Source organism: Lygodium microphyllum, chromosome 10 (assembly GCF_053477565.2).
Source record: "Lygodium microphyllum isolate KBCC chromosome 10, Lygodium_microphyllum_v1.1.10, whole genome shotgun sequence".
In the NCBI taxonomy this organism is placed as follows: Eukaryota; Viridiplantae; Streptophyta; class Polypodiopsida; order Schizaeales; family Lygodiaceae; genus Lygodium; species Lygodium microphyllum.
Genome location: NC_141144.1, coordinates 152,196,793 through 152,215,346, shown reverse-complemented (window position 1 = coordinate 152,215,346; position 18,554 = coordinate 152,196,793).

The following is an 18,554-nucleotide window of genomic DNA, read 5'->3' as shown; positions in this document are numbered from 1 at the left end:
TATAGCAGTCTTTAGCCATATGACCCATTTTACCACAGTAGTAGCATTCAACATTGTTGTTTGCATTTTGGCCTCTTTGCCATCCATCACGACCTCTTTGGCTCCCCCTGCCTCTAGAGTTACCACGTTCTTCTCCATAGGATTGGTTTTTTTGAGTTTGCTGCATATTCTGATTTCTACCACGGCCTCTAGATTGGCCTCCTCTACCTTTGCCTCTACCTCTTCTAGCATTTGAGTAGAAGATAGCTTCTTTTGAAGTTCCTCCTGAAGAAGATGCACCACCATTTCTCTGCTCCTCAGAAATTAGAAGAGCAATCAACTCCTCAAAATCAGGAAATCTTTCATGGACGGAAATGGATGTTTGGAACTGTGCATAATCCTTTCCTAGACCATTCAAGGTCACAGAAACTAAATTATCATCTTCCTCTGGCGACCCAATGGAAGCAAGTGCATCTGCAATCTTCTTTACCTTCATGTGGTAGTCATTGATGCTCATACTTTCTCTTTGCACATTGTGCAACTCTTGCTTGAGCTGCATTTTCCTGGCTTGCGTATTTGTGCTATACATTTTTGACAAAGTATCCCATGCCTCCTTTGGCGTACTTGCATCCTGAATATACACAATCATAGAGTTTGAAATACTGATAGACAACCAGTACATAACTTTTCTGGCTCTCTCATGCCATCCTTTAAATGCCTGCATTTGCTATTGATTGGAAACATCAGGAAGAACTGGTTCTTCTTCATTTCCTGCAACAAATTCCCAATATCCTTTTCCCATAAGGAAATTCGTCATTCTAAACTTCCATGCTTGGAAGTTGTTCTTATCAAGCTTTTCAGTGACAATCTGTGAAAGAGAATCAGACGCCATTACAGAACACTGCAAAAAATTCTGTCACTGCAAAAAACACAGCTTCAGCCTCACAAGGGCAAATCTGCAAAACTGAAGAAAGTGGTATTTGACCACACAGTCACTTCCTAGTGACGATTTTGCATCAACAGGCAACAAGGATGATTCTGTAACTCCCAATGTCTCTGCGCACAGGCATATGATGCAATTTCTACGGTAACTTTTCACCGACCTGTAGAACAGTGGTTGCACAGCAAAAAACAGGGCCTTTTCCTGAGTGCATGCAGAAAACTTCCGCCTCCAAAACGGGCCCCGAAATGGCCTTGAATCAAAAAAACAGGGCAACCAAGGGCTATAGCCTCGTCCCGCAGCATATATTGCCCTCTTGCTACACCGTGAAGGGCATCTCAATCTAAGACAATGCACTCTTGCACTTTCCGGCTGTGCTACCTGCAGAGACTTGCTCCCAAACTCGAAAAATGAAAGCAACACTGGTCCTCTTACCAAAACGCCGTGAAGTTGGTTTGCTTCCTTGAGCTCCTTACCACGGACCAGGCTCTGATACCATGTCAAGATTATGGGAGAGAAGGAAGGCGTCTTACTTGTAGCTTTCTCACTTACATAATGGGGGAATACACACAAAGGTGGAGGCTAAAAATAGTTTTCCTCTTCTTAGTTGTATAAGCCAAAAAGAACTCAGGTACATAGAAATAGAAGAACCCTATATATGGGTCTCAAACCAAACTCAACTAAATAAGGTGGCATACTAACTGAGCCACGAACTAGAGTAGATAAGGATAGCTGTCATCTAGCTATTATTCATGGGCGGTGTACCAACCGCATCTGCAACTAATAAGTCGGTGACATAAATGCACAACGGTCACCCTGGCATATCACGAGTGGAGCTCGATATCTCAACAGCATGGTGGTCAGATGACAAAGAGTCTATTAGATATATTACATGTGCCATCAATCATAAATAACTTAGTGTTTATTAGCCAAATGGTAGAGCAAGGGTTGCAGGTTTGATTTAATGCAAAAGGTTGTTTTGTAGAAGACTTTAATGATAAGTGCAGGTTGGTCACAAAAGGAAGTAGAGTGACCACATGTTCACTTTAGACGTCAGAATTCCTACAATGAATGCTACTATGTATGCTAAAGAAAAAGGAGTAGTTGTAGACATTGAAATATGGCATAAATGTATTGGACATGCAAATGTGCAAATGCTAAAATTAATGCAATCCAAAGGATTGGTTACAGGCTTGCATGTTTTTAGAGTTGTAGAATTTTATAAAGTGTGTGAAGCATGCCAGTTTGGTAAGTTAGCCAAACAACCCTTTTTGCATGATGACAAAGATGTGAGTAGAAGTATACTTATTGTTGTGCATATAGATGTTTTGGGGTCTACATAAAATGTATCTCTTTGTGGCAGCAAATACTTTCTCACATTTATTGATGATTATTCAAGGAAGCTGTGGATATATTTAATGAAGGAAAAGAGTGATGTATTTAAGCACTTCATATATTTGAAGGTAGCTGTTGAAATAGAAACATGCTTGAAAGTTTACTTGAGATCAGATGGAGAGGGAGATTACCTCTCTAATGAGTTTCTTGGCTTCTTGTTGAGGTCTCATGGGATAAAGAGACGGTTTATTTGTAGGTATATCTCACAGCAAAATGAGATTGCAAAAAGAAAAAATGGACATAGTGAGCTTCCTAAAATCTATGCAAAGCTAGATTTAATTATTATTATTATTATTGATAACTATTAGCGAATGCCACTTCATGTGTTGTATAGGAAATATGATGCTATCTTTATCTAATTTTTATATCTTCTCAAATAGTCCATTCCTTAGCTCAAAAGGCATATGGCTCACTTTTTGTCAAATAGGATAGCTATCCTCCTTCAAGGGAATAGTATGCATAGCCATACTAGGAGGAATACCCCTCATCTCATCATAACTTTAGGTAAAAATATCATAGAATTCTTGGATCAAGAACATGTAGTACTTCCTCTCTTTTGGACTAAGCATAGATCCTAATTTAATCGCTCATGCCTCATCCAACATGCCAAGATCTAGCTCAATCACATCTATGTCTTTAATTTTGATTTGAGCTTCTATCAGCTCATTCAGAGTCACCTAGTACACATATTCTATAGTGGATTCCTCTCTTGATTCATTACTTGATGAAGCCTCACTTTCCAAAGGATCCTCTAATGCATCTAATTTTGTTTTAAAGATAAGAGTACTTTCTCACTTTGAGGAGATTTAGGATATGCATCCACTATTATGCATCTAGCACCTTTGCCAAAAATCACTCGACTAGTGGGTATATCAATTTGATAGTCAGATTTCAAGATCCATTGCATTCCTAATAATACTTGATAGCTTGGCCACCCTACAAACCTAATAACCCTAAAGTTCAAAATGCATTCCATATAAGTAACAGTCATGTGAACTTTGCTAATGCAACCTTCTTGTTGCCTTCATTTATCATCAGCCATCTGGAGAATTTTGGAGGCATCCTTTTGTATTTCTAGTCCTAGACTTTCCATCAATTCTGAACTCATAATGTTGAACGGAGGATCCCATATCTACAATGGCATGATCCACTAATATGAAATCAACATATGTTGCCACCCTTGGACAATGCTTTTCAATATGTTCAAACCAGTCATCTTCCACGTGGGCTATTCCCAAGGATTCAACAATGTGCATAGTGTGAAGGATCTTCTTAAACTCTTTATGCACTCCTTTGGAGATAACTTGTTCAGTTGTTGCAGAAGATTCATATCAGGATTTACATCGCAAATAGGCTTGGCTAAGTCAAATTCATGATAATTAGCAATGGTTCTCTTCTCTCGCCAGACCATTCTTTCTCTTGGTCTCAATGAGTTGGCTTAGGTGCCTCTTTCGTGGCTTTTACCTTCTTCTTTGTTGGCAGCTCCTTATTGGAGCTATCTTTGCCATTAGTAGCTTTTAGAGGACTAGCTTCCACATCAAGGTTAAGGACTTGCATCCCCTAATCATCCTGTTTAGGATTTTCCTCAATAGGTTTTACATTATCCCTATCATCTTCTTTAATCTTTTGTCCTCTTGTAATGGCTCGTAAATTGGAAGTCTCAATGGTGTTGACTCGCATAGCTTCGATAAGGCTAACACCACTACCGCTAGCCATTTCTTATATGTTAGCTTTTCCTCTCTCCAATATTTACTTTGGTCCCTCATCTTGTTGAAGATTATTCCCTTGTGCTTGATGATTAATCAGACATGGATGCTTACTCCCTTACTGAAAAGTGCTAATCTTACTCCATCAAGCACTAGATAGATAGTTGGACTTCCCACATATGTCATTTGACATTAGGGTAGTTTCTCGAAAAGTGATGACCACCACACCACTTATAGCTAAATCATGATGGACCACCCTCTTTAGGACATTGACTTTCTATTAAGTTTTGCTGGTTCGTTAGGAAATTAACTTCTATATCTATTTATCTATACTATTCTGTTATCATATCGGTATAATGATTCATCATGCCCTTGACTTCACCAAGAATATTTGATACACTAGACTCATATCTGTGATCATCCACTTGGAATTCAACCAGCATAACCACCTGATTAGGGATGGACCATTGATTAGTTGGCATGACACTAGGGTTCATCATTTGGCTTCCATTATTTAGTGGGGTCATTTGGCTAGCCATCAACATAGCAACATTAGGAGGGGCCGATAGCATGGACACATTCTGCATTATGATTCCTATTCCATTTTAATTGGTCATAGGTGTACTAGTCACATCTTGACTTCCACTGATCAATGCCAAATTATTTTAGAGGACCTGTACTCAAATTTAGGTTTGTCCTAGATGCCTAGGCTACTTATAAGCATGACTCTACCTCCTCTACTCATATAATAGTAGTATCTATATCAGCAAGAGCAACACTACTCAACTGCACTTGGATATTGAGGTCTAATCATATAAAAGTACTACAATTGAGCATCAACAAGTGGAATAAGAATAGAGGTTTGTAATTTTTAAACCACCTCTTTCAGTTTCTTGGCATATGCTTGAGCATTCTCATGGGGCTCTTAACATATCACATTCAAAATAAACAACCAATGTACTGACCACCTCTCTTAGGGGAAAACTCTTTTTTAGAAGGCCATAAAGAATAAGTCACTCCTGGTTATGGTCCTAGCTTCCAAGCCATGATACAACACTGCAACTCTTCCTTTTAGAGTCATGTTGAAAAACATCATAAGATATCCTTCATCGTGAATTTGGCAAACAATTGAATATTAACTTTGGAACTTACAAATATGGAATTTAGTATCCTCCTTTGCTAACCCATTAAAAATGGGTAGAGGAAAACGTAGGGTTGGCAATTCCAGTATTCCTGTAGAGGTATTGCAATGGGTTGTGCCATCATGATGATCATTTTTTCTCTAGCGGTCTGTATCAGTGGGGTTACACTCCCACCCGAAGTAGATTGACTTTTTAGGAAAAGGGAGATGCTAAAGCTTTCTCCTCCCATGTGATAGAATAGCTAGAATATCAATTGGGTCAATAAGACCTATTAGTCTTAGCGATATTGAAATGATATGCTTAGGAGAATACCTCCTAATAACTTTTGCTCTCTGTCTAGCCCTTTCATCTCTTTTTTGATGTTGAATCTCAGCTTGATGGTGTCTATCAAGAAATAATGAATCTATTTCAATGCTCTTTAGCATACACTGAATAATTGGATCCTATTAATTAAGATTCAAAAACTACCACTTATATCAGTGACTCCTAGTAAATGCACCACCTATTGAGACCTAAAATGGGGGCCCAAAATTGGCTCTACTTATATTAATTAAGATTCAAAAACTACCACTTATATCAGTGACTCCTAGCAAATGCACCACCTATTGGGACCTAAAAATGGGGTCCTAAAAGTGGCTCTAGGGCTCTAGCTAGGATCTATGCTTAGCAAAGCACCCTCATAGCCTTGTGGCTAGGAGTGTCCGGAGGCTATGCACTGCTCTAAATAAATCACTTGTTTGTATCGATTTGTAGTCTAATGATTTTTCCATCTCAACTATCGAGACCTAAAACAGGCCTGAAAATGGCTCTATGGCACTACCTCAGCCTCTATATAGACCCAAACCACCCCTTAGCCTTGCAGCTAAGAGCATTTAAAGAGTATACTACCCTAACCTCTAATATAGAACTTCATGTTTGTATGGATTGTAATCCAATAGATAAACCTTCCCACACTCCTTAGATGGAGTCTCCACACATATTGGTATAACACACCACATAAGCAGAGAAAAAGGAGCACCGCTCAATTGATTGCCGCCCACAGTCCCGTTACAACTCTCCTACATCTCACGGATTGGCCCCAAGACGCGCCCCATGTATAGAATACATACAATATATGCTCCACTCTGTTAATCAGTTGTTCCAAGAGATGTAATATATTCCCCACTGAATACTCCCCAAGGAAATGAACCACTAACCCTATAGCTTAAGGTACCTCGCTGCCTCCATAGGTGAATGTTCACAAATGCAATTGTTGTGCATCCAAGATTATACCATGTGTTGCATGCAATGCAATTGTATAGGATTCATGGTTCTCAAACATTTTTTCCATCAACAACCAGCATTATGAAGGTGTAAAAATATTTCTTTTCATGCCTTTACTCTAAACGTAATTGTTGTGTTGCATAGGGCCAGCACGAGCATCCTCGTACTACTAGACCCTCTTGATTTTCAAAACCACATATCCTATATGCCATGCATTAGAAAAAGATCAAAATTCAATGTATTATGAGTCCTTAGCACTCTCTTTTTCCCTCTACTGCTTAAGATTGTGTATTTGGTGGTGGGTTTAAAGAGCATTTTTAATGTATTTTATCTTCATAAAAGTAATAAATACCCACTTTAACATAAAGATAGGCTGAACTAGAGTCACCCTCATGCCTCAGCTTTATCATACATTCACAAATAAAAATGTAAATGTTTTCTACTTTTTAGATGCATAAAACCTATTTCTTCTCATTTTTCTCTAATTTTCTCTATTTATTTATTGATAAATATAGATGTCTTTTGACTTACTTATTTGGAATAATTAGGCTTGTTAAGAATTATTTTCATATCACATTCCATTCCATGGAAATACCATATACACAACAAAACCCCAAAAACTCATGATTTTTCTTAAAATCGCAATGTTGCGCATTTTGCATGTTTATAGAGAAATTATTTAATGTCTATTTTTTTTATTTCCTTAATATTTTTGATAGATCACAGTATTAACAACCAAGAAAAAAAATTTATAAATGGATTTGATCATTAAACGATTAAATTTACAACTTACTTATAGAACTGTGGTTTATATTATATGCATCTCATGTGATTTAAAGGTCGCTAACGCTTCCCAACAGCCGTTGACACTCATTCAAACCTTGATCTACGCTCCATGATGCTCCAACATCATCCACAATCCATATCTTGGGCCTTAGCCCACCCCCTTCTCTCATAGATTAAAGCATGAAAACACACATCAAAAGGAGAGAAGAGAGAGGAGAGAGAAATACTACAAACTGAGATTTTCAATCAGGCAGCCATCTTGCAAATGGAGAGCAAACAATACAAGAATTCCATGGCAATCATCGATTGGGTGGGTTGCTTGTAGTCCTCCTATCCTCCTCCATCAAAATCGTCACTAGGGGGCGGCAGTTTTTTAACACTATTTCAAAATGCCCCCCCACATAAAAAGTTTGGGGGTCTTTGGAACCCCCCAAAGGTCCATGTCCATGACCTTTCTGGTGCGCAGATCGGACGATGTATGCTCGCGTAGTGAATGCCGAAAGGTCCCCAAGAACAATGAACTCTACTTTTTGCACAAGTTACAAGATAAAAAGCATGAACAACAAGAGCAAGAGACCAATTGGGTGCAATCTCCCCCCATGCCTTGTGTGAGCGCTTCACAAAGCATGCATTTTATGTATATTTCATCTTCATGCTCAAATAATAGCCCAAATTACAAAATAGCAAGCTTTTAGCTTTTGAGTTTGCTTTTACACAAAAATAGGAATAAAGCTAATAGACGGTACCCAAAGAGTCTGGCGCGCCCAATACAATGTCCAAATAGAAATAACATAACCGTGCCCATGCGCATACAAAATAATAATAAATAATCGATGCCTCAATAAATAGGCATAACAAAATATAGGCGTGGCACCTATCAAAATATAATCCATAGATCGAATACTCACTATCCTCCAATGCTTTCCTCCGCCACTGCTGCTATCTCTACACATCAACCGAAGCATTCACAATCGTTAGTAAAATAATACAATTAAACCGACAAAAGTGAATACCTAGCAGTCTTCAGCTACATAAATAAATCAACTGGTTAGAAATAAATCCTAACCTTAATTTATTACGAGTGCGCACTCAAAACTCATAAACGTTTATTAATTTAATATGCATGTTGCGGAATCACCCGCTATGGAATCACCCATGTACACACTAAATTAATGAAACGCCTGAAAATGACAGGCGTCCCCATCAACTTCTCGCACAAAGAATCCACTTTGTGTATGAGCCCCGGTCATCAAAGTTTACGGAATCCACCGTGAAACCTCACGAAATCCACCGTGGCACGGAATCCACTGTGGAATATGCCTCCTGGCATCATACCCCCGGGGTGGGATAGCAATTGACCTCAATTGCTATTAGCTCAATGTGGAGCTAACAGAGTGGGGAATGCATTTAAGTCTCTAGCGTGCATCCATTGTCCTTCCTCTACAGGATGGTTCTTAAATTTAACTAGATATCTAGAATACCTTCGGCCAGTTCTAGTGGTCATAAAGTCAGTGTCTATGATAGCTTCTGGTTCAAGTATTTCAGTCTCTTCCTCTAATAAAGGTGGGTTTTCATAAACAGGGTGTACAGGTAATTGGCCTCTAAATGGTCTCAATAAACTAATGTGAAATGTGTTGTGAATTTTCCAATGAGATGGTAATTCTAACTTGAATGCATTGTCATTAATTTTATGAACGATCCTAAATGGTCCATAGAATCTAGGGGCTAATTTGACAAGTGGATGTCTATCTACACTTTGCAGTCTATGTTTTTCTATTCTCAGCCAAACATAATCATCAACTTTGAAATTCATTGCTTGTCTTTTCTTGTTGGCTTGTTTGGTATATGATTGCTGGGCTTTAGCAATCATATCTTTAACCTCATCAAAAATAGTATTATGCATACTAGCAATATCATCAGCACTTTGAATTCTATTAGACAAAGATGCAACAGGTGTAGATAATCTATATCCATAAATCACTTCAAACGGTGCTTTCTTTGTAGATGTGTGTGGTGTATTGTTATATGCAAACTGTAATAAATGCAAATGTGTGTCCCATGTCTGAGGTTTAGAAATAGTATATGCACGTAAAAGATCTAGAATTGTGCTGTTAGTGGCTTCTGTTTGTCTATTAGTTTCTGGATGAAATGCAGATGAGAAATCAATCTTTGTGCCTAGGTTAGCAAATAGAGTAATCCAAAAGTTGTTACAAAATCTAGAATCACGATCTGAAATAATAACTTTTGGCAATCCATGGTTAGTAAAAACAGTTTTCAAAAACAATTGTGCGGCTTGTGATGCTGTTAAAGTTTTCTTACATGGAATGAAATATGCTTGTTTACTAAATCTATCTACAACTGTCCAAATCATATCATGGTTAGATTTAGTATTAGGTAAACCAGTAATGAAATCCATAGAAATTTGTTCCCAAGGTTTAGATGGAATAGACAAAGGCATAAGTAATCCATACTATTTACCATGATGTCTCTTAACTCTTTGACAAATCAAACATTCAGAAACAAAGTTAGATACATCAGCATCCATATGCGGCCAATAAAAATCTTCAGTTAATGTACGTAAGGTAGATATGATACCTCTATGACCTTGATACGGGGGACAATGAATTTCATTCAAAACAAAAGATCGGAATGGAATTGTAACACACAATCTCTTTTCATAAAACATAAATCCATCATTATATGACAATGAATGAATAGGAATCAAATTATTTTGAACTAATTTATTCCAGTCAGCATGAAAAGTAATATCCTGGTGATATGTATCTTTCATAGCAATCAAAGAATCAAAAGATATGACAGAAATATTATGAATGGCAGGTCTTCTACTCAATGCATCAGCCACTACATTTTCTTTTCCAGGTTGGTATTGAATGATAGGATGAAAACTTTGAATAAAGGAGGCCCATTTGATATGACGGTCAGAGATTTGAGGTTGGCTAAGTAAATGTCTAATACTTTGTTGATCGGTCTTAATCATAAATTCTGAACCCATTAAGTAGTGTTTCCACTGTCTTAATGCTTGTACAATTGCTAATAGTTCTTTGTCATATGTGGAATATTTCAGCTCAGAGGGTTTCAACTTACAACTAGAATAGGCTATAGGATGATTGTCTTGTATAAGTACAGCTCCTATTCCGGATCCACTAGCATCGGTCACTACTAGAAAGAATGGTCTATTAAAGTCAGGCAACTGTAGAACAAGGGCATGGGTTAATGCGTGTTTCAGTAAGTCAAAGGATTTCTGTTGATTTTCGGTCCAATGATAAACAATTCCTTTCTTCAGAAGTTTGGTTAATGGTAAAGCAAGTAATGAAAAATTACGTACAAACTTCCTATAGAAACTAGCAAGACCAAGGAATGAGCGTAACTCATGCATGTTTTTAGGTACAGGCCAATTCAATATTGCATCAATTTTCTTAGGATCAACTTTAATTCCATCAGATGATACAATATGACCTAAATACTCAATTTCTGTTTTAAAGAATTCACTCTTTTCAGGATTTGCATACAGTTGATTTTCTGTCAATAACTGAAAAACCAATTACAAATGCTCATAATGCTCTTTCTCATTTTGACTAAACACCAAAATATCATCAAATAAGACAATTACACAATACTGATATTTCAGAAATATACGGTTCATCATTCTACTAAACGTAGCAGGTGCATTAGTCAATCCAAATGGCATGACTAAAAATTCGTAATGACCAAACTGTGTTCTAAATGCAGCCTTGAATATGTCAGAGACTTATCTAGTCTCACCTGATGATAACCAGACTTAAGGTCTATTTTACTAAATATAGCAGATCCTTGCAGTTTGTCCATAAGGTCATCAACTCTAGGAATAGGATACCTATTCTTTACAGTGATCTTATTTAAAGCTCGATAGTCAATGCACATATGATAGGTATTATTCTTTTTCTTGACTAATAGAACAGGTGCATCGAATGGAGAACTGCTAGGTCGAATCAATCCTCTATTTAGTAATTCCTCAACTTGACTCTGGATTTCTTTTTGCTCTATTTGGTTATGCCTATATGGTGCTTTGCAAGGTGGTTGTGTGCCAGGGATCAAATCTATCTTATGGTCTTCTGGACGTGAAGGAGGTAAACCAGGTGGTAGGTCTTCTGCAAAACAGTCCTTAAAATGTGCAAGAAATTCTTTATACCTAGGGTGCATATGACTTTTTTTACTTGCAATTCATTCACCCAAATGAGATAGGATTTACTACACTTGCGTAATGCACGTTTAGCTTGAGTATGCGAAAGCAATGGAAAAACATTAGATGCATGCATACCATATAATGTAACAGATTTTCCTTGAAAATTAATATTCATTGAGTGTGTGGAATAGTCTATATCTGGATTATGCTGATGACGCTAAGGCATACCTAAAATAATGTCACTCGACTGTAATGGAACAACTAGGAAATTTCTTCTTTCAGTGTATTGACCAATTTGAATCTCTAAGTCTTGCACTTCCTGTGTTCCATTATACCTAGTGCCTAAGAATGCAGCTTTGATATGATAATGCATAGGTATAGTCTGTAAATTCAATTCTTTTACCAATTTTGTTGAAATAAAATCATGAGTGCTACCGTCATCATGCAAAATAGTCTTTTCCTTTCCATGCACCAAAAATTTCATAGTCAATAAAGAATGTGGAGTAGGCATACCTGGTAAAGTATCGGAAGTAGTAGTAGTGTCGTCCTCATCTTCAGTGAATTTAGGCATATCTTCAAGTTCGTCTTTGTCCATTGCTCCAAGGTAGTTGATATTGGCAAATGGCTTCTTTGAATGACAATTTGCTGCTAGATGTCCAGGCTGGTGGCATTTATAGCATACTATTGGCTTGGCTTTAGTTACATTATTTGCAATGGTGGGAAGTCTAAGTACATTAGAATTTGGCTGTGGAATAGGCTTAGGGTTTTGATTGACATTGGATGTTAATGCAGGTGGTTTTGCCCAATTCTTGCGGAAAGATGATGAAGAGAAACGACCTGGATTAAATCTTCTAAAATTGGATTTGAATTGTTTAGATCCATAGTTACCATTGGCTTGGAATTGCTATGGACGTCTGTCTCTACCTCGTAGCTTATCTTCAATGTCGTGAGCTAGTGAAATGGCATCTTCAAGAGTAGCAGGCTTGAACATGTTAACTTCAGCGTAGTAATGCCCAAGGAGTCCAGACATATACTTGCGCTTGTGTGTCGCCTCTGGTACGTCTTCAAGCATGCGTAGCTGGAGTAGTGCATTCCAAAAACGCTCTGTATACTGAGGTATAGGCTCACGATCCCGTTGCTGGAGAAGATCCCATTGTTTAATAGCTTTCTCATGAAATTGTGGTGGAAGGAAATTCTGCATGAGCTTCTTCTTGAAATCTTCCCAAGTAGTAGGACAATCTATGCTCTTACATATTACAGTCCACCAAAGAGATGCTCTGTCTACTAAATGATTAGTGACACACTTGATTTTATCTTTTTCTGCATAGGTTTCCTCATGGAAATAGTCATCAAACTGACTAATGAATGCTAGAACAGTTTTTCCTTCTCGTATGCCATTGAAAGTACGGAATTTGAAACTTCTTTTACTTATCTTTGATTCCTTGCAGATGGTTTGAGCCTCAAGAATTGCGTCGATGGTACGTCAAATCAGATCTTTAGCTTGAGGTTCTTCTTTGTCGGTAGATGCTCTTTGTAAATTTGCCAGTTGAGCTTGCAATGCTTGCCTAGCCCTTCGTTCTTCTTCCAATTGCATCATGATTAAGTCCAGCTTTTGCTCCATCGTAGGTTCAGGTAAGTCGCCTTCAGCCATAAGATCATCCATATGTGGTTCCGTCATCCTGCAAAACTCAAAAGACCTTTCTCACTCAAAATCAGGTTAGCGGGATGAGCGTAGCTCAAGTTCGGGAATACAAGGCTTATGTGTTTTTGGGTATAGCTTTCTCAATCTTCGGAAAATCTGCAATTTATCCTTCTTCGTATGCTGAAAATGCTTCAGCCAACCTGCGTATGGGTAGAGTACCTTCCAATGAACAACTTTGCAGTTCGGAGTTTCTGCGCAGGAACAGTCCTTCTAGGAGTTTTGAGCACAAGTCAGTTCTGACTCCAGTTAACTAGTCTGACTTGCAGAGTTGCAGACTTATATGACTTGAAGAGTTGCAGACTTGCAAAACTTATTCGATTTATGGAACTTGCAGAACTTGATCAGAAAATACTTGCTGAACTTGATTTTTTTTTGTGTGACCTGGAGTTTGTGACTTGTAGAAGTGATTTGCCTTAGTTGACTTAGGGAAGTAAGAAGCTTTAGTGCTTCAGAGTCGACGTCGATTTGGAGGACAAGAGGATGTCCACGGCGCGATTTTCGGCCTTCAGAACAGCCCACCGTCCTCTCCACGATTCGATTTTTGTTTAAGAGCTTAAGTCAAATAACTAAGCTTTTATAAACTTTGTGGTTTAAGCTTTTAAGCTATGGAAAATATGAGCTTATCTCTGGTTGTCCACAACTTGATGAAGGAGATGTAGGAGTGGTCCTCCGTCACTGTAGCCTGGTCCTTCGCAATCCAATAACAGAAACAGGGGTTCTTGATCGCCAGTAGTCTACCTGTATCGACGGTTCGCGACGAGATTGACCGTAGAGCCCGATCGTTCCAGGAGCTCCGCCTTTGCACGAGATGGGTAGCGATTGGAAGCTCTTGATCTCAGCTCTGCTCTGATACCACTGGTGCGTAGATCGGACGCTGTATGCTCGCGTAGTGAATGCCAGAGGTCCCCAAGAACAATGAACTCTACTTTTTGCACAAGTTACAAGATAAAAAGCATGAACGACAAGAGCAAGAGACCAATTAGGTGCAATCTCCCCCCATGCCTTGTGTGAGCGCTTCACAAAGCATGAATTTTATGTATATTTCATCTTCATGCTCAAATAATAGCCCAAATTACAAAATAGCAAGCTTTTAGCTTTTGAGTTTGCTTTTACACAAAAATAGGAATAAAGCTAATGGACGGTGCCCAAAGAGTCTGGCATGCCCAATACAATGTCCAAATAGAAATAACATAACCGTGTGCCCATGCGCATACAAAATAATAATAAATAATCGATGCCTCAATAAATAGGCATGACAAAATATAGGCGTGGCGCCTATCAAAATATAATCCATAGATCGAATACTCGCTATCCTCCAATGCTTTCCTCCGCCACTGCTGCTATCTCTACACATCAACCAAAGCATTCACAATCGTTAGTAAAATAATACAATTAAACCGACAAAAGTGAATACCTAGCAGTCTTCAGCTACATAAATAAATCAACTGGTTAGAAATAAATCCTAACCTTAATTTATTACGAGTGCGCACTCAAAACTCATAAACTTTTATTAATTTAATATGATTTTTGCGGAATCACTCGCTATGGAATCACCCATGTACACACTAAATTAATGAAACGCCCGAAAAGGACAGGCATCCCCATCAACTTCTCGCACAAAGAATCCACTTTGTGTATGAGCCCCGGTCATCAAAGTTTACGGAATCCACCGTGAAACCTCACGGAATCCACCGTGGAATCTCAGGGAATCCACCGTGGCACGGAATCCACCGTGGAATATGCCTCCTGGCATCACTTTCAAATCTTGATCAATTTTAACCTCCAAAGTACCCGGCCTCTCGTAGTTCCTTCCTCTCTGGTGCAACCAATTGAGAATCTAAAAAATCATGCGCATCTGGCTTTATGTCACGAATAGCTAAGAAGTCATCTTGCTTTAGTTTGGTAGTCAAAAAATTTATGAAAAATCCACAACCACTACAATGGTAAAAATTTGCATTCCCCTCTTCCATGGTCTCTTAAAATGGTCGAATCTAAGTCTTCCGATTCCATCATCTTTCAATTTTCCCATAAAATTTGCATTATTTTGCTCCTTTCTGACACTTCTTAGGTGCTTAAATTCTGCTCTCACCAACTCCAATAGAGGAAGTATTCTAGACATACTAGTGATTAACACCTTGTACACATACATGTAGAGCACCTCCCATCTGATCGTTGTGACTCCTATGACTCTCCTACACCCCAAGGATTGGCCCCACGATGTGCCCTCTAAAACATAAAACACAAGTGCAACATTGTCCACTCTTTTGATAAAGCGTTCAAGGAGATATTTTTGTTTCCTCACTTAATCAGTTTCTAAAGAAAATCATACTATCCTATAGCTCAGGGATATTCACACTCTTGTAGTTTTAGCAATCAATTGCAATGCATCCAAGAGACTTCCTTTTTCTTGATACCATGTATAAGAATACAAATGCAAGGTGTAATCCATATAGTATTCAAATAAATTAGCCACAAATCAGCCAACATGTTATGTAAAAAAACCATTCTTTTAATGATTTTCTTTCTAATGTATTGCTTCGTTGCTTAGAAATAATATCGAACTAATCCGTACTCTTATCCCTTTTAAACTTAAATGAAGTGATTCCTATATATCATGATATACATGAAAATTAGAACTTAATTAATACTTAACTTTCCACAACCCCTTTTCCCCTATCGTTTAGGTTTTGCAATCGTGCACCAATTTAAGAGGGCATTTCATATATTTTTTCAATGTAGAAAATTGGTAAATACACATGTTCACATAAAGATGGAGGTAGATTGAGGCAAATGCCCATGCCTTATCTTCACCATATCCACACACATATACCTAGTTTATAGTAATATTTTAAGCAAACAAAAAATTTCTATCAAAAAATATATTTTTATGATTTTTTATTAGTTGATATCTTTTATTCTTAAATTTATGAAGCTTACGTGAATTGTGATTCAACATTTCATTCAATATAACTCCATAGGAACACAATTTGAATCATAAAATTCATGAAATTATTATTTTTCTATTAAAAATTCCATTGTGGATTTTAGGTTTTGATTTTCATTACGTGAATTACTAAAAATGATTGATCATTCTGTAACTTGAGACATGTTCAAGCATATTCAAAAATTTCTAATCATTTTTTACCATAAAAACGAAAGATTCATCATAAAATTCAATAAAAGACCACTTACTCTATAATCAGTATACACATCCCATCATATTTCACAAACGAGAAGCTGCTAATGATTTTTTACAACCATTGATGCCTCCTTTGCACTTCCTTGTTCCATTTCTTGCATCTCATCACAAACGGGAACCCATTCTCCCTCCACCTCTCAGCCCATATGAATAGCGTTTATGGCGCATGAGAGAGAGAGAGAGAGAGAGAGAGAGAGAGAGAGAGAGAGAGAGAGAGAGAGAGAGAGAGAGAGAGAGAGAGAGAGAGAGAGAGAGAGAGAGAGAGAGAGAGAGGGAGGGAGGGAGAGGAGAGAGAAAGATTGATATTCTATCTTTTCATTCAATGGATCTAATTTCTTGTTATTTTTCATGGATGAGGAGAGAATAATTCAGGGAATCCATGGCCAAAAGCATGAAGCGTGATGTGGAGAGCCACAAAATGCCAAATTTTTAATGATTTAAAGACGCACTAAGAAAAATGGGGTCTCCCCCCCATTCGTGATGTTTCATGCATAAAAAACTTCTTTTAATCAATTTTTCATGATGTTTCATCCATACAAAGCTTCTTTTAATCAAGCTTAAGCTCTAACTTGCAAAAAAAAAAGCTTACCCTTGCGTGTTCACACTATCCCACAAGTGAATTCAAGCCGAATGAACGTTGCTACTCTTTTTCATTTCTAAATTCAGCCTTCTTTTTTGAAGAAATTTTTATAAATGTGACCTTTTTTTACCACAATGCTAGCATTCTCTGCTATCACCAAAAATTTTGTAGCCTATTAGAATCTCCAACTTATCCTCTTTGGCTCCCCCTTCCTTGGGATTGCCCTCCTCTATTTTGTTGTACATCTTAACCTTGAACACGACCACTATCTTGGCCTCTACCATGACTTCTACCTCTACTAGTAGAGTAAAATATGTATTCAAACTTATTCTTTCTTTGAGAAGAAGAGTAATCCAAGCCAAGGTTCTTCTCCTCAAGTATCAACATAGAAATCAAGTTTGCAAAATTAGGGATATCATCCCTCGTATTCATAGATGACTTGAATCTCTTTGTATTCATGTCCAAGTCCATCTAAGCATGCATGCACAACATCATCATCATTAACTATCATACTGATAAATCCAAGAGCTTCCATAATACTCTTGATCTTCAAGGCATAATCATTAATGGATATGTTTCCTCTTTTCATTTGATTCAGATCTAAGTTGAGCTATAGCTTTCTGGCCCTTGTATTTATTTTGAATAGTCTTGCCAAATATTTCTATGTAATAGCGGGGGTTTGAGAGTCTTGCAAATAGTCCATCATGCTACTAGTGATATTGACAAATAGCCAATTTACTTTGTGTTTGCTCCCAATCTTTCTTAGCCTTTAACTATTCTATAGTAGCATTTCGTGTAGGAACTTCAAGTGCTACTACCATGTCTCCTCCAATATAATTTCAAATACCATTTTCCTTTTAAAAAAATTTATCCTCAACTTTCATATATGATAATTGTTCTTATCAAGTTTCTCATTGATAAACTAGTTGAAGTTATTAGACATTTTGACAAAATAGAAAACCTTCCAAAAACCTACAATCTACAAGCAAGCTGATACCAAGTGCACCACAACTAAACACATAGCCCTTTTTACTAACTGTGCAAATAACTGCAATCTCTAATTTGTATGTAAATGCCTTTTGTGTCTACAATCTATTAAACACTTGAAACCTTACAGACTCGAAATATGTAACCTCTACACTTGTAAATGTCGGATAGCCAAAACTACAATATACCCTAAAACTATTGTTGGGACTACTTGCAGGTCCACAATAAAGGATAAAATGACCTCAAATGGAAAAAAGCGCAGAAAGAAAGCCCAAAAGGCCTTATCTACAATATATATATTGTTTCTCTTGCTCTCAAGTTTCACTACAATCAGAGACTACAGCCATGTTAGCTTCAAGAGCTTCCTATGGCTATACCTTAAGGCAAATATAGCAAGATGGAAGAGCTTCTTACCATTGCTTGTTGAGATATCGAGCTCCACTCATGATACGCCAGGGTGACCGTTGTGTATTTATGTCACCGACTTGTCAGTTGCAGATGCGGTTGGTACATCGCCCATGAATAATAGCTAGATGACAGCTATCCTTATCTACTCTAGTTCGTGGCTTGGTTAGTATGCCACCTTAGTTAGTTGAGTTTGGTTTTGAGACCCATGTATAGGGTTCTTCTATTTCTTTGTATGAGAGTTCTTTTGGCTTACACAAAAAAAACTAAGAAGAGGAAAACTGTTT